This window comes from Ictidomys tridecemlineatus, unplaced genomic scaffold (genome assembly GCF_052094955.1).
Source record: "Ictidomys tridecemlineatus isolate mIctTri1 unplaced genomic scaffold, mIctTri1.hap1 Scaffold_44, whole genome shotgun sequence".
Classification (NCBI taxonomy): Eukaryota; Metazoa; Chordata; class Mammalia; order Rodentia; family Sciuridae; genus Ictidomys; species Ictidomys tridecemlineatus.
The window spans coordinates 478,355-495,822 of record NW_027522848.1 but is presented as its reverse complement, the minus strand read 5'-3'; the positions used below and the strand labels follow the sequence as shown (position 1 = coordinate 495,822).

At 30.8% G+C, this 17,468-nt stretch overlaps 1 long non-coding RNA gene across 4 annotated transcripts in view; it reads left to right on the top strand.

The window, feature by feature from the left end:
- LOC144373588 (uncharacterized) overlaps window positions 1-16,131 on the top strand; it is a 75,698-nt gene extending 59,567 nt beyond the window's left edge. For 3 of the 4 annotated variants that reach the window (XR_013433205.1, XR_013433204.1, XR_013433207.1), the window contains one exon: window positions 7,892-9,237. This is a non-coding gene — a long non-coding RNA (uncharacterized LOC144373588). Of the gene's footprint in view, window positions 1-7,891; window positions 9,238-9,593; window positions 9,729-14,856 lie in introns of those variants that run through there. The other variant, XR_013433206.1, reaches the window with a different exon arrangement.
- The last annotated feature ends 1,337 nt before the right edge of the window (window positions 16,132-17,468 follow it).

The following is a 17,468-nucleotide window of genomic DNA, read 5'->3' as shown; positions in this document are numbered from 1 at the left end:
CTAATAGATCAAAGAGGTCTCAAGAGAAACTATAAATTATTTCAATTAAATGATATTAACTACAAATTATCAAAATGCCCAGATTGAAAAATCAGGGCTATGAAGAAATATATATATCATTAATATATGTTTCCTATATTATATAATATTATATATAAAGGTATATTGCATAATAAGATCTAAAGTAAAAACCTAAGTTCTCATACTAGGAAACTAGAGTAAGAAGAAAAATATCCATCTAGAGGAACTCGAATAAAATAAATAATACATATTAATGCAAAAATCAATGGAATTTGAAGAAAGGAGAACAATGGAACAAATTAACAAAACAGATAACTGATTCTCTGTAAAGGTCACCAGAAATAAAGGTAGGCTAACAAAATTAAATAAATGGATAAATAAATAAGGAGAGAAATAGAGACAGAGAAACTCAACTACCAATAACAGAAATAAAAGAAAATTCATCCCTACCAACACCATAAACACTAATGGAATAATAAATGAATAATATAAACAATTCTACATCTATAAATTGATAACTTAGGAAGCAGTGGACTGATTCCTTAAAACTGACATAAGGAAAAAGAGTTGCTTTTTTTCTATCATTAAAAATTTTAATCAATATTTAATAACACTGAAAAATAAAACACTGGATTGATGACTCCATTGGTAAATTTTGCCAAACATTTAATGAAGAAATGATACCTATACTTTGTAATTACTTTCCAAAATAAAAGCAGAAGGAATTCTAAGTCTATGAGACCAGCATTTCTTCTATACTAAGAATAGGTAAAAACATTAGAAGAACGAAAAAGTACAGTCCCAATGTCTCATGAATAAAGGCATAGAACATTAGCAAGTCCAATCAAACAATTTATAAAAAATTATTACACATTATAAACCAGTGAGAATTTTCCAAATTATGCACGTCTGTTTCAGCATTCAAAATTCAATCCTTGTAATTTATTTATCAACATGATCTCATAATAAAGCAATTAATCAAATCCAGTCCCCATTTATAACCAAACACCACCAACAAAATGAATTCCCATGCTACCAGAAATAAAGGAGAAATTCCTTAACTTGATAAAGTACATCTACAAAACCCTATGCTAACATGATACGTAAAGGGGAAAAGCAGGATACTTCCCCATAGGACAGGAACAAGCTGAAAATGTCATTCTAATCTTTTTATCTGGCATTGAATTGAAAAATAGTAGTTCATACAATGAGATTTTTTTTTAAAGCTAAAGTAAAAAGAAACAGATTGAAAGAATGAAATGAAATAAAATTGTCTTTGTTCAGAGATAACATAATCATCTAAAATGAACTTAAACTAATAAAGACAGAGATTCAACAGTAAATATCCAAAGTGAATCATTTTCTCAAAAAAAGACAGCAATGAAGAAGTACAACATGAATTAAAAAAATAAATAAATAAAAGATTCGCATTAAGATCAAAATACTTAGGTATAAATCTGCCCAAATGATAAGAAAATTTATAGCCTGAAAAACTAGAAAAAATGGACAAGTCAAAGTAAAATAAGGGTCTGCATTTATAAATTCTAAGGATACATATTATTAAGGCATTTTTTCCCCAGCTTGGTCTGTTGACTCAATGTTATCCCAATAAAAATCAAAGCTAGTTACTTTTTTAAAAAAAATTAATTTGTTTTAACTAGTTATACATGACAGCAGAATGCATTTCAATTGGTTTTACACAAATGGAGCACACCTTCTCATTTTTCTGGCTATACACCATGCAGTCACACCATTTGTGTATATACGAACATAGAGTAATAATGTCTGTCTCATTCTACCATTCTTCCCACTCTCAAAGTAAAAAGAAACAGATTGAAAGAATAAAATGAAGTAAAATTGTCTTCTCCCTCCCCTTCATTCCCCTCTGCCCATTTAAAATTTCCTCCATCTTTCCTTAGCTGCCCCACCCTTTATTATGGATAAGCAACCACATATAAGAGAAAGCATTTGTACTTTGGATTGGAGGGATTGGCTTATTGCACTTAGCATGATATTCTCCAACTCCATCCTTTTATCTGCAAATGCCATAATTTAATTCTTCTTTAAGACTGAGTAATATTCCATTGTATATTACCACATTTTTTAAAAAATATATTCATCTGTTGAAGGGCATCTAGGTTGGCTTTGTTCCATAGTTTAGCTACTATAAATTGAGCTGCTATAAACATTGATGTGTCTATACCAATGTAGTACAATGATTTTAAGTCCTCTGGGTATAAACTGAGGAGTGGGATAGCAGGGTTAAATGATGGTTCCATTCCAAGTTTTCTAAGCAATCTCCCTCCTACTTTCCAGAGTTATTGTCACAATTTGTAGTCCCACCAGCAATGTGTGAGTGTACCTTTTCTCCCACATTGTTGGTGAGAGCCAACACTTATTATTGCTTGAATTCTTGATATCACCATTCTGACTGAAGCAAGAAAAAAATCTTAGTGTAATTATGATTTGCATTTCTCTATTTTACACTTACTAACATACTAATTTTAGTTTGTATGGAGCAACAAAAAGCTTTGAATAGCCAACACACTAATGAAGAATAATAAAATTAGAGGATTAATATTATCTGATGTTAAGACTTATATAAACCCACAGAGATATGATCATTGATTTTAGTACAAAACTTAAAATATAGGTTAAAGGAGAAAGGATAAACTATTCAGAACATGGGTTGAAAAATGAACCTCAATACTACGGCTATGGTAGTTGCTGAATATATCTAGTCTAACCCAGCAATGGCAGACACAACTACATTTTATACATCTCAGTACATCTTACTATGAGTAGAACTTTTCTCAAGTGTCAGTGCATTTATTATCTGCCATCCATCAAACACTACTCTTTCATGTACACTGTAATGTCTTTCAAAGTCCACAGGAAGTAGATTACAAACACCCTTAGAAGGTCTACATGTTTTTCTTTCCTAGAGACCCCATGGAAGAAACCAAGTAGACAATTCACAGATGTACTTATGACTGATTTTTGATGCCTTCCTCAAGGGTATTTGTTCTCCCATTTATTCAAGGATCTCTGAGTGTATGAACTGATTCTGACATTTAGTAAATAACTGTGACTCTAATGTACTATGTAAAATGTGCATTCACTTTGCCAGATCAAGAATGATTACATTTATATAAATCAAGTTAGATTTTTGTGTACTAGATGATATTTTATTCTTCTATATTCCATAAATAATTTTGAGTGCTAAAGGGTATATTTATGAATCAAACAATTTTGCTTATGCTGGCACTGCCATCATAGTCTGGAATTCAGCCATCCTTGATCAGTAAATATTGATTATAATTTTGCTTTCCTTTCTCAAGTAAAAACCCTGGAATGAAAATCCATGTTAAACATATCTAATTAGTTGTAAAGAGGGTAGAAAAAGAATTTTAAATAAGAATGGAGCATATCTATTAGGAACTTATGTTGAAATACTAGATTTATCATATATTCTCTGATACTGGAGAGTTACTTATTGCACCTTACTTTCACACCATAAAACAGCAGTAGTAGTAACAACTTAAAAGGGTGATTATTAAGATTCAATTAGTTAATGGCATAAAATTCTGAAAGAGGTATCTCAGTAAAGGAGTCATAGTTTTAGCTACTCACCAATATTAGCCTTGTCTTTAGGCTATGAGATTTCATCTCACTCAGTTAGAATGGCAATGATCAAGAATATAAACAACAATAAATGCTGGTGAGTTTGTTGGGGGAAAGTACTGTTGTGCATTGTTTGGAGGACTGCAGACTAGTAAAGCAACTCTGAAAAGGCATCTGGAGATTCCTCAAAAAACTAGGGATGGAACCATACCATATGTCCCAGGTATCCCACTCCTTGGAATATTCTCCAGAGATGTAAAATCATCATACAACAACAATACAGCCACATCAATGTTTATAGCAGTACAGCCATATCAGTGTTTTAGCAGTGCAATTTGCAATAGCTAACTAAGTTATGACAGATGCCCATCATATGTGAATCAATAGATGAAAGGATTAAGAAATTGTGGTACACATGCATACACACACACACACACACACACACACACACACACACACACACACACAAAGTGGAGTTCTACTCAGAAACAAGAAAGAAATTATGGCATTTGAGAGTAAGTGGATGAAAATGGAGAATATCATGCTAAGTGAAATTAGCCAAACTCAGAAACTCAAAGGTCAAATGTTTCTCTCATATGCAGAAGTGAGAGTAAAATAAAGGAAACAGGGATGGAAGAAGAGGATAACATAAAGAACAAATGATATTTAAGTTAATAGACAAGCACAAAAGCATCTAATAGAGTAGAGGAGATGGGAGATGGGAGGGAGAAAAGGAGGGAAAGGGAAAGGAACAGGAGGGGATAGAGAACTGAAATAGATTTCTATGCTTGTATGAGTTTGTCGGGATGAATCCAATTACTATTTGTAACTATAAAGCTCTGAAAAGAAATGTCCTTAGAGAAATTTTCATTTGAATGTAAGAATATCTCAAGGAGAAAGTATGTGTTCTAGAGAAGTTACAAGAAAATGTCAACAGGTATAATTTGTTGCAAGGGATATACTGTTTCAATGTCCTGTATTGTGTGGCATAGAGAAGTCAGAAGGCAAACAAAAAGAAAAACCATGGGTCCCCAAGCAAGACTGTTATGAAATGTAGAAAGCAGTGTTTTGAAGCTCATCGTACATATCTATAAATCTAATACCCCATAGCTAATACTTTACCCAATTTTCTGAAGGGAGAATACTGTAGTGATGCATAAATTTTCCCTTTGTACAACAAAAAACTTATGAACAAAAAATTTAGAAATAAATTTATTAAATTATTTAATTCAAGTATCTTTTATGTATAAACAAAATTAGCTAACCAAATACAAAAAGAAAATATTATTTCCCCAGAATTTCTACATATATTTTCTGTTAGTTGTAGTTTGACACAATACCTTTATTTTATTATTTTCATGTGGTGATGAGTATCAAACCCAGCTCTTCACAGTGCTAGAAAAGAGCTCTACTGCTGGGTCACAACCCCAGCCTCTTCCCCAGAATTTCTCTGTCAGATTTCCCAATTCAAATTTGGACACACTTTAATTTTCACCTGATAGTATTTTTTTATACTTTCTTAGAAACAAACAATGAAAATCCAAATTGTGACAACCAATCATTTTTCTCAAACAAATCCAACCAGTAGTAGTAGTATGCATTTAAAAAATGTAATTTTCTAATTATTTTAACACTGGAAATTATATTCCTTGATGATTTGTGCTAAACTTCTGTTGCAATTTAATGTTGCAACTGGAGAACAGATTTAGGCAATAAATTCACCTTATATTAAAAAATAGGTGTAATTGGAAATTATAACAGTCAATAATTTCCACTTTAAAATTTACCAATTTGAAATAGGCTCTGGATTGAGTGACAAATCCTTTGAATCTTCTCTAGCAAAGTTCAGGTTTCCAGTTTTGTTTAACAGAGGAGATAAAGAAAAATTTGCTGTAAGAGCATAAAATTAAAATAATAGAATCAAAGAACTATAATCAACAGGGTTTATAATTAACATATCAGAAAACAAGTCTTAAATTTTCTCAATATTATATGAAATCACAGATAAATGGGCATAGAAATAATTAAAATATTTTAATATCATAAAATAATATGTCATTTGAGGCTATGTTTATGCTCCTTAGCAATTCAGCCAAACCCAGCCAAATGCTTCCTATAGAGACTCCAAATCAGAGCAGAACCACCTCAATAGACAGCTAATTAACAATATTTTATTAAACAAAAAAATATGGAGTTAAGTATTTTAGCACTGCAGTTTTCTAACAAAATTTATTGACAAATCTTTAATGAGGATTATTGTGGGAAAATTAAAAATCAATGCTATGTTTATTTGTTATGTTGGTATGGAGGCCTGTGATTATATTTTTATAATTAAAATTCAAAAGTATCATCTAACATTAACACAAAGTTGCCAGGGCACTTAGCAAACATAATTTTTTGAAATTTTAAAAGTAACTAGTTCAAATATATTTTATGAAAAACATCATTGCAGATAATTGCATTTATTTATTTTTTTTTTCTAAATTGGTTAGATGGCATGTTTCCATACTTTTATTATCATAGTAAGTGACTCTCTTTGTTATTAAGCCTTTATTTTACATTTTGAATATCCATATGTACTACTAGTTTGTGCTCTAACATATAATTTCTCCATTCCATTCTTTGACAGTAGGCAAGGTGTCTGGCTGTCTAACATGAATAGTAGAACATTTCTTGTAAAGAATGGAATATAGTATGCTGTAGGAATTGCATAAAAAATCCTCAGTGAAGGGAAAATGACTCTCTGACATTGGATGTCAGTTCCAAGGGAGGAAAAATTTATAGGTAGAACAATCTGTCTTTTAACTGACACATAAAGGTCCCAGAGGCCTTTTTCTCTATCACTAAAGATTTTTCATGCATTTGCGACAATATGAAAAAAAACAATGAGTGTAACATTTAGACAATTTGGTCTGTGCATAAAAATAATCTTGTAGATTCTGTTTTAGGTCCTTACCCCAATATCAATTTTAATAATATATTAAAACTTTAAAAAAATGAGAACTCCACATCACTTCAATAAATAAAAGTTAAAATTAAGCTGGCTCAGCCAATTTAATCAGAAATCAGTAACAACCTGTGGTGCAGCAGGTACCAAGTGAGGCATGTTCTCTTTGAGACTCATTTAAAAGTCATGGTTATCACTCATAGAACTGTGGCAGAAATACAATTGACATATACTAGTTGCCTGAAGGGCTAAGCAAGCTCTTCAAAGTGACATTTACTCTTCAAAGTGACACTCCATGGAGTGTCTAGGGCATTGGTAAAAATAATAACTGTATCTCAAGAGGGCTAAAATGTTAGATGACAGAGTACTATGAGGATTATATTAAAATTAAAATCATATACAAATATTGGTTAACTAGACCCTAAACGGGCACTATCACTGATTCACCCATACAGTAATAGTTTCCTTTCAAAGTTTGTGAAACAGCACTTTCTTCTTAAAATTCAAGCCAAGGAATATAAAAATGTGGATTCTTCTGATCTATGGGCATGATGTCTGTCTTTCAATTTATTACTAGACTTGCTTTTGTTTCTTTCAGTAATTTTGAATTTTCATTGTACAAATCTTATTCATATTTAATTATAGTTATCACTATATATTTCATTATTTTATACTTTTATGTTTACTATTTTTAAATTTTAATTCTATATTTTATTGCTAGTATGTAAAAGTACCATATCTTAATCATAGTGATGATAAAACAAATGTATGATTTTCGTAATTCATTGAACTATGCACTTAAAATAAAGAGTTTATTGGATGTAAATTGTTTCAGTAAATTTGATTCAAGACAAGTTCTGAGTATGTATTTACTATATAGGATTTTGAAGGTAAAGATATGTAACATGCTTATCACAGTCCCTGACAAAAATATATACTTGACAAAATGATCTATTAATTTTAATTCTTTATTTAATCATGTTTCTTTACTATAAATTACATTTTTATTGCAATACACATACTTAGGAATTTTTACAGGATGTTTTCTGGAAATAAAACATCTTATGATAGATTTCTTAATATTTTAGCTCTAGCAACAGAATTTCTGAGTAAAGAAAGAAAATGCTATTGATTTAAAACTTGTAATCTGAGTTTTTTGAAATTATTCTGTGCTGAATGTTTTTAGGATTTCTGCTTACACCTTTCTTACCCTAAATTAAGCTGTATTTCACTTTTAATTTTACTATAGTCATGATCAGCAAAATATTGCTTATGTATTTTTTTCATCTTTTTCTACAGTGATTGCTGACACAGAATACTTTCTCCCTTTCATCTTTGAGTAGGACGACTGTGCATCGTTGGGCACCATTTGTCATTTTCCTGAACTTCACCACCAGATTCTTGGCAGCAACTACCTTTTCTTCTATGCATCATCATGTTTTGGGCAGTAGAAATTCAAATCCCTTGATTGGTAAACTTATTCAATATTAATTATAATAATAAAGGAGAACAATAAGTATTATATGTAATGTACCACATGACTAGTAGTTTTAAGTACTTTGCATGTACAGACCAGTACTTCAACAAAACAAGTAGGAAGTTGATGCTAATTTAGTTCCTATTCACAGATGAATATGTAGGAAAGAGTGATTAAGTAACCTCATAAGGGTTGTGAAACTTCAAGCATCCTCAGACTAAGCAGCCTGAGTTCATAGGTCAGGATCTCAAACATGATACTCTCCTACTACTCAAAATTCTATTTCCTGAGTAACTATATGTGTAACCATAAATTAGACATAATGAATTATAGGACATAAATGATTCATGGTTAAATCAATCCATTTTATAACGTCAGGCAAAAACCTAATAATGGCCATGGATCTTTTATATTTAAAATTTAAGTTAGAGGTGACAATGTATTCAAAATTCACTTTCAAACTTACATGATACAGCTTCTTATTCCATCTTTAAAAATGTTAGTCCTCCTTGGGCAATTAACTTGAGTTCCAAGTAAGATTGCATGTCATTATGTTTTTATAAAATAAGACATGTCCCTGTGCTTCAATCAACTTATATCTAAAAGAAATACATTAGCTATAGATTCTTAGAAACCTTCAAGAAGTTTTTAGTCACATCAATTTTGAAGGCATTTCAAACTGAGTTGTCAAATATAGTGAATATACAATAAAATATTTTGTAATTTGAAAGTATGATGACATTTTTTCTTGGTTCTTCAAGTAATGCCTCTTAATATTTTATTTCATAAGTCTAAAAGTCAGAAATCCATTAAAAAATGTCTGGCAAAATTGTAAAGCAATATGGAGATTCCTCAAAAAACTAGGAAAGGACATATACCATTTGGTCCTGTTATATTACTCTTCACTATATATCCAAAAGAGTTAAAACCATTGTACTTCAGTGATGCAGCCACATTGATGTTTACAGCAGCTCAATTCACAATAGATACACTATGGAACCAACCAAGGGGCCCTTCAATAGATGAATAGATAAATAATATGTGATATATATGTATACAATGAAATATTATTTAGCCATAAGGAGAATGCCTTCATTACTTTTGCTGGTAAATGGATGACCTGGAGATTATCATGCTAAGTAAAATAAGCCAGTCGTGAGAAATCAAAGGTCCAATGTTTTTTTTTTTTTTTTTTTTTTTCTGATATATGGATGCTAACACACAACAAAGGTCGGGTGCAGAAGGGGAAGAATAGAATTTCAGTAGATCAGAAGATGGATAATGAAAGGACAGGAGAGAAGAAGGGAATAGAGAAGATAGAACAAATCAGACATAACATTGTATGTTCACATATAAATGCATAATCAGTGAAACCCCATATCATGTACAATAAGGGTATCATAACTAGAATAAGTTACACTCCATATATGTATAATATGTCAGAATACATTCTACTGTCATGTATATCTAAAAATAACAAATACAAAATTTAAAAAGTTTAATTTACTTTTTAAATATACATAGTGACCAGATCCATTATATGAATCTTCTTACCTAACAAAGACTGGAGCATATCATCAACAAAGCATGACCATGAGACAAGGAAAAAAGATCAGTGCAATGCACATCAATCCTCATGGATACTTTGATGTGATCCAAGTAAGTTTCTCCTAAATAGCTCACGAGTTATTTCTAGTTATGGTGATGAAATGAATTCCAGTTTGATTGAATATATTACATTTGAATTGTTTTTAAAAATACAGTTATGGTTTTCCATTTTTACAAGGTATTTGATCAATAATCAATTTATGATCAATTGTATTATCTCCTTCATTCAAAAAAATTAGGGTTTTTTGTTGTTGTTGTTGTTTAGATTTTTGTGTTTTATTTGGGAAGGATACTGAAGAATGAACCCAGGGGGGTTCTTCCATTGGACTACATCCTTACCTTTTTATTTCTTTGTTTGTTTGTTTATATTTTGAGACAGGATCTCACTATGTTGCTGAGGCAGGGCTTCAGTTTCCCCAGTGGTTGGGATTACAGGTGTACTGTACAACACTTGGCGTAACACAGTTTTTAAAAAGCAGTGGAGGAAAGGTTTTGACTCTATCATCTAAGTTGTATAATATGTCTTCAATAATTTGATTATGTTTCATTTCAAAGTGTCTAAAAATAGCAGTACTGGGAAGAGCTTATAGCAATGAAAGTGTAGTACAATAAATGCTGACTTCTTCATTTTAATTTTGCTGCTTAGGACTGCTAAAATTTGCAATGAAAGAAGTTTGGTTTTGTTTAAAAATTCTAAAAAATCACTGTCTTTATGACCCACTACATAATGAAAAGCTTCTCTAATGATTAGAGTAAATTTAGCAAAAGATTAAAATTCATATAGATGGATACTGTAACTTGGAATTTTAACTTATGGGAGTGAATTAAATTTAAATGGATACTACCCCCTTAATGATAACAACTAAAAGGCCAGTGTGAGAATGACATAAAAAAGGTTCAAAATCCAGTCACTAGGTTTCAAAATGTCAATATCAGAAATCAAAATGAGTAAATACTAAATTAAGTATTTTTTTAAGAAATGTAATAAAACAAAGAAAAAAGAGGAAAGAATTTCTTTAATGTACCTATGCAACAATACATGAAGGTAAATATTATGCCTTTGAATCTTTTTAAAATTAGTTGTCAAATTTGCTCAGTTTCTTCAATATTTTACCCTCCTGAACGTCCTTCATGTCCTAGGTGCCATTTTGACATTTATCATTTTAGCCCTTTTCTTTGTTTTAGTTTCATTTCAAAAATTGGGAGTCATCCCATCTTATCCTGTAATTGGGACTATAATTGGGTCTTTGATGCCCTAATTGTGAATAAAGTAATTATAGTAATTATAGATAAATTAGAGTAATAATTTGTAATTGTAAATAAAGTTAATCTGAAATACATTTGCAATATAGTTACAAAATGGATATCAAAAGTGACAGTTCTACCTCAAATATTGTATTGTATTTTGCTTTGTACCTTTCATTTTACTTGTGTTAGATTTTCAGGAAACTGGAAATATATATATATATATATATATATATATATATATATATATATATATAATTTGATTCTTAACCTATTCTTCATTCTTTAAAGAAAAGTAATTTACATCTGCTATTTAAGAAATATAGATTTTTCCCCAAAGTATGTTAATAATTCCAACAAACTCTATTGAAATACATAGTGATAAGCAATTTGCATTGTCAAAGGTCTAACAATTGCATGGGCCTGAAAATTAGAAACAACATATCTTTGGGATAATTTTTAAGTCACTTTCAAATAATTAAAAAATCCCTATGATTATAAACTCATTTAGACCCTGCCATATGATTTCTCTGGAGTCATAAGTGTTATCAAATTGATTAAACAATTAAGAGGAGATATATCTGGAGTCAGATCATTTATATAGATCTTTTTATTTCAATTAGTTTCTCCCCACACACACAAACACAACCTACAGAAGTAGAGATGGAGTTAATGTGGTTAGTTTTATGACCATTTTACCTGATAATAAAAATGTCTAAATAACTACCCCAATATCAAACAATTAAAACAACAAAGGGCAGAACTTTTATTTCAGCAGAGATAAATTCATTTCCAAAACTGATAATAGTTTCAAAATGTCATTATTTTTATAGTAGAATTTCTAAAAAGATAAAATATGTACTCTGAATAGCTTGGATTCTAGATATTTTTAAAAATAAAGTATATTTTCTTTTCTATCACTGTCAATTTAAAATGCTAAAATGAATTAACTCATTATGTCTTTAAAATAATTACTTATAATATTTGAATCCTCACTTATTTTCTAGATTTTTATCCATCAAATGTTTCTGCTCATATATATTTTTTTAATTTTTCCACATAACCCCCTTTTGTAGTTACATATCCTTTTCTAATGAAAAAGAGTAAAGTCATTTTACATTCTATTTAGAAAATTTATTTGTGCTGAGTAAACACAACCAAACATCTATTACAATTGTCTTACTAAAATTTTGACAGAAATGCTAATTAAAATAGCTAGCATATTCTACTTTATCACTTACATTACATTCATTTAGTTTCTGTCTTGACAGGGTTGTTAGAGAAGCAGTTGCAGAACTCTCCAGCAGCTATAACACACTGGCTTAGCTAATTACCCATGTTTGATATTCAGTTGCAATTTCCTCTCTTGATAAATGAAGAAATAATGCCAATTCTTCATGTCTGAGAGTTAAAAACACAATATAAAAACTACCTGATTTTATGTCAAGTATATTGATAGAAATGGATGTTAATTGATGGTAGGTGCAATTATGAACAGACCTTAATGAAGTTTTGGTCAGCATGCATGCTGCACTACCCATAAAATTCTCTCCTCATACACTTAAACTAGATACCTCACAGTATATTTCCAAGCTTGACAATATTACTATCTGACTACAAAAAAATTCTCACATTGGAGATTTTTGTTTTGTTTTATTTTGTTTGTGGTCTATTTGATGTTTTCTTTGTTAACAAATTATTGCTATAATATAGTGTATGTAATTTTGGTCTACTAGATATTAAATGTTCTCAGGCAAAACTCAGGTTCCTTCCTCTTCTCAGTATGAAAATATTAGGATACACAGCTTTTGTTATTGTTCCTCCTTAAAAAAATATTTTCTTTTTCACATGTGTATCCCATATTGATCAGAGTATTGATAGAATTTATATGTGTCTGTGTGTATGTGTGAGAGCTGATGGGGTACTGAGAGGAATTATTTGTTAGATTCTATCTTGGATGGAATCCAGGGTCTATCTCCCTCTGTTGCAGTACTCACCTACAGAATATCAGAAGCTCATGTTATCCTATGATTCCTTCTTTTCATTCACATTAATACTTTACTACATCTTGAATTTACTCATTTCTCATCAATTAATACATAATTTAGTTTTTACAAATTAGTTTTTCTAACACATCTAGTTTTATATAGAATTGGAAACTGAAGTCATAAATGACCCTTACTACAAAACAAGCATTTTAAATCTGAAAATGTTTATATTAGAGTCACTCATCAAACAGCAAGATTACTTGGGCAGCTCAAACTAACTTCAAAGTGCAAATCAGTTGAGGAAGTTATTGGTAGGGAAATAAAAATTTCAACTGTCTCATCTTTATTTATGCATCATCCTTTCCAGTTTTATTAAGGATTAATCTACAAAGCTCCATATATTAAAAGTGTACAACATCTTCTTTTAAAACCTATATATATATATATGTGGGTTGGCCAAGTCAAACTAATTTTTGTATGTATTAACTCACATACTTACCATTTTGTGTGTGTGGCAAAATCACAAAATCTACTCTCTTAGCAATTTTAAGAATATGTTTTCAACTTTTTAAAGATTTAATTGCTGAAAGTAATGTCTTTGAAAAGAGAGTATATTTTTATTTCTAGGGATGTTTCTTCCATAGAAGAATCTGCTCATCACAGCAGTGCAAGTCCTGAGGGATTGTGTTAATGGACCATGCTGCCACCAATAAACACCATGTTGAATTGGTAGTTATTTCAGGGAAAAGGGAAGTCACTCTGAACTTTTTATATACTGGGTGTTTTAAATGTGCAGTGAAATGAAGGACACATAAGCTTAAGAGTAATTATTCCCATAATGCAACTTTTATGACTCAAGACATCGGGATAACAAGGAAAATAAATGGAAAATAGGCATGTATGGAAAGTTTATCAAGGTTGAGATTCTCAATGTGAATACACTCCCATTTATAAAATGTATAAACACTGAACATTAAAAAATATAATTATAAATAGAAGTAATTCATTAATGCATGGATATTTAATTCTAAATAGTGACAAGCTGTTTCTTATTATATAATTTTTAAAGTAATTTTTCTGGTTTATATTTTGCATGTAAGAAAATCAGGATTTTAATGTCACCAATAAAAATATAACTTCTTAAGGAAAAACAATTAAGTTAACATGGTTTCATTAAAAGTAAGATATTATAGAAAACAATTTCTGAATCATTTGATCCTTCCTTATGATGTTATAGTCTCACATTAAAAAAGTTACCACCACTTTTGATTTCAGTCCATGTAAACATTAAGAATTAACTTACATTTTAATTATATATTTTAAATATACGCTAAATTAAATCTTGGCTGCCGGATATTTTCTAGTATATAATTATTTCACATAGAAGTGAACAACAAAAAATATTCAGTCTTCTTGAACAAAGTTAATTACTAATCTAAGTAAATATTCCAAAATTATCAATGAATTTACAAATTATGGTTATATATATGTAAGAATTTGTAAGAGGGGAAAAACAATGACTCTTTACTAAAGAGACAATTTGATTAAAACCACAACTCATTTTCTCTCCCCTCAGATGCACCTTGTATTTGTTTTCTAATTCTTCACAGAAAATCACCACAAGATTAGAAACTTAAAACAACACACAACATGTATTTATTATCTCAAATTTTCAATACAGAATTGTAAGTAAAGTTTAGCTGTGTCTATTTTTCCAGAATTTACAAGGCTACAAAAAATTTTGTAACATGAGTTGCTTTCTCACATGGAGGATGGGCTCTAGAATCTTTGTGCAAGTCCATTCAAAATTAGTAGAATTTATTTCCTAGTATGACAGGCTTGGGGACTCAAGTTCCTCACTGGCTCTTGGCTAGAGAGAACCCTCATATCCAAGAGGATGCCTGCATTTCTCTGCCATGAAGCCCTTTCCATATATCTGGGTTTAGTTCTTTACAGCCCGAGAAGATCACTAAGAAAATCCAGCAGGATGAAGTTATGGATGTATTGCAATATAAAAATGGAAGTGTCACCCCAACACCATTGCCATATTCTGTTGCAAGCAAGTCACAGTTCTGATGACACTCTGTTGGATGATATTATAAAAGAGGTAACTCACTGCGTATTACTTTAAGTTGTGTCCATGCAAAGCTCAGTTTGACTAATAAATCTTTGTATTTGAATGATAACAATTCTAAATTTTGCTAGATATCAAATAACTTTAATAGCCCTCACTCATTATGAGTCTTCTGAAATTCTTTGAGTTGTTATATGTAAGTATTGAAAATCTCCAACCTAATAAGGTATGAAGTACTTAGAATGGAGATAAATACTTTTATTATAATAAAAGTAATCAATATCATCATCATTTTAATATTACTCCTATGTTCATAAGGTTTGGAAGTTCGGCATACTTAACCATGCTGGAGTTTTGATAAGATTTGCATCAAATTTATTATGACAGGACAAAAAACAAGATTGGGGGTGATAGAAAAATTACCAGCCAAATATAGAACAAATGCTTAACTTCTTACTAAAGTGGAAATGATAAGAATGTGTATCTATCTTGCATAATATAAGGCCTCAAAAAGTCCTAATTTGCTTAATGCAGACTTGTAAAGTAGAAAACATTTAATCCAGAATGGTGAAAAGAGCCAGGCACGGTGCTGCACCCCTGTAAGTCCCAGAGACTCAGGAATCTGAAGCAAGAGGATTGCAAGTTGGAGGCCAGACTCAGCAATGAAGCAAGGCCATGAGCATCTTAGTGATATCCGTCTCAAAATAAAACATAAAATAAAAAAGGGCTGATAATATGGTTAAGCTCCTCGAGATTCACTCCCCGATACACCCCCCTAAAAAGAATGATTAATAAGATGAAGTTCCAGAAAGACAGGTAGGCTGCCTGGGTATGCCTTTGAGGTGCATCTATATTAACAGAGATTTTGTCTCTGTCCTCCATACGCTAGACTGTCAAAGAAGATCACTTCCTTATTCTCACTGATTGCACTTTACCAGAAAGAGTAGAAAGCAAGACTCCATGACAGGCGAGGAGGGACTTGGTACTCTGTTTTGTTCCACACAGTCTTAATCACTCCCAGTCAAGACCTTCTTGCCACTCGTACTCTCTACTAAGAAAATATTTTAAAAATCAGTGAAAATAGAGAGTTCTCAAAACAAAAAAAATCAAACTATCAAATTTGATGTTTCCTCAATTTCTAGTAATTCTTGACACTTTTCAAGGGTTCTCCTTTTGTTTATGCTGAACATCTGTTTGATATTTTAGTTTTTGATCTACTGATCTTTATTTTTTACTGTATGTATTTATTAAATTATTAGTTACCAGTAAGTTAAGTCTGGATATTATGTGAATTATGAAGAAAGATCACATATAGGTCTGATTCTGGAAAGTTTGCTTAAGGACACTTAAGGAATGCTAGGTTATAGCCAAACTCTGACTTAACAGAACAGTTAGAGAAATAAAATGAAAATAGTAAGGAAAGCATTCCAGAGAGAGCTGTGGATACACAGAAAAGCATGATGTGTTCTGTTTTTCAGTGGAATCTTTTAAGAAGCATTGTATCTGGAAGTGGGTAAGTTTTTTTGAAGATTTGGCTCAAGTATGAGACTCGGGAGAATTTAGGGACATATTGATGGCATCAGGACATGAATGTTTGTTAAGTGACTAAATTTTATATTTTTCAAACCTCTTAAAGGATAACTTTAGAGTGAGGCAAGCATGATGGAGATCTTTAACCTTTTAGGAAGATGCACAATAATGAAGATGAACAAGATAAAAGTCAGAAATAAAGCTGATTTAAAACAGAATGCATCTGACATAACTTTCTTATGTACATATATGAATACACCACAGTGAAGCTCAGCATTGTGTGCATCTATAATAATGGATCCTAATTAGAATAAGATATATTTCATATTTGCTTAAACATATCAAAATAGATTCCACTGCCATGGAAACTAAAAAGGACAAATAAATATTAAAAAAGAAAATTAGTATCTTCCCAAAGAAAGAACATTTGCCTCAAACTACACCGTCTAGAAGATATACCCACTAACCATATGTGCCTATGGCATTTAATTTCATATTAATTAATATTTCCTCAGTAACATTAGATAATTTCAAGTGTCCAGTTGCCTTATGTGACTAGTGGGTATGTGTGATACTGGAAAGCATAGACAGGCAGTTTTTGTTTCCTCATGGAAAGATTCATTGGATAGCAGTAATGCATAGTGAGTCCAAGATATTTCATGTCATTTATATGTATGTTCATGGGAGAAAGCATATAAAATGAAGCCAGTATGAGAAATAATATAATGGGTTGAATTACAAATGTGTTGTGTTTTGAGTTAAATTCAGGTATACAAGTGTATTCCATTGCTCTTCTACTTTTACCAATACTGCCTCAAGGGTATCCTTTCTCATATTTCTTTCTATTTAGAGGTGAAACTGCTGGCTAAATTCCCAAGTCAATATTTGTTATCTCTAAGTATATATGCAATTATTAATGGTTACCAATTTCTCCTCTAATTTATATTGTCTAGT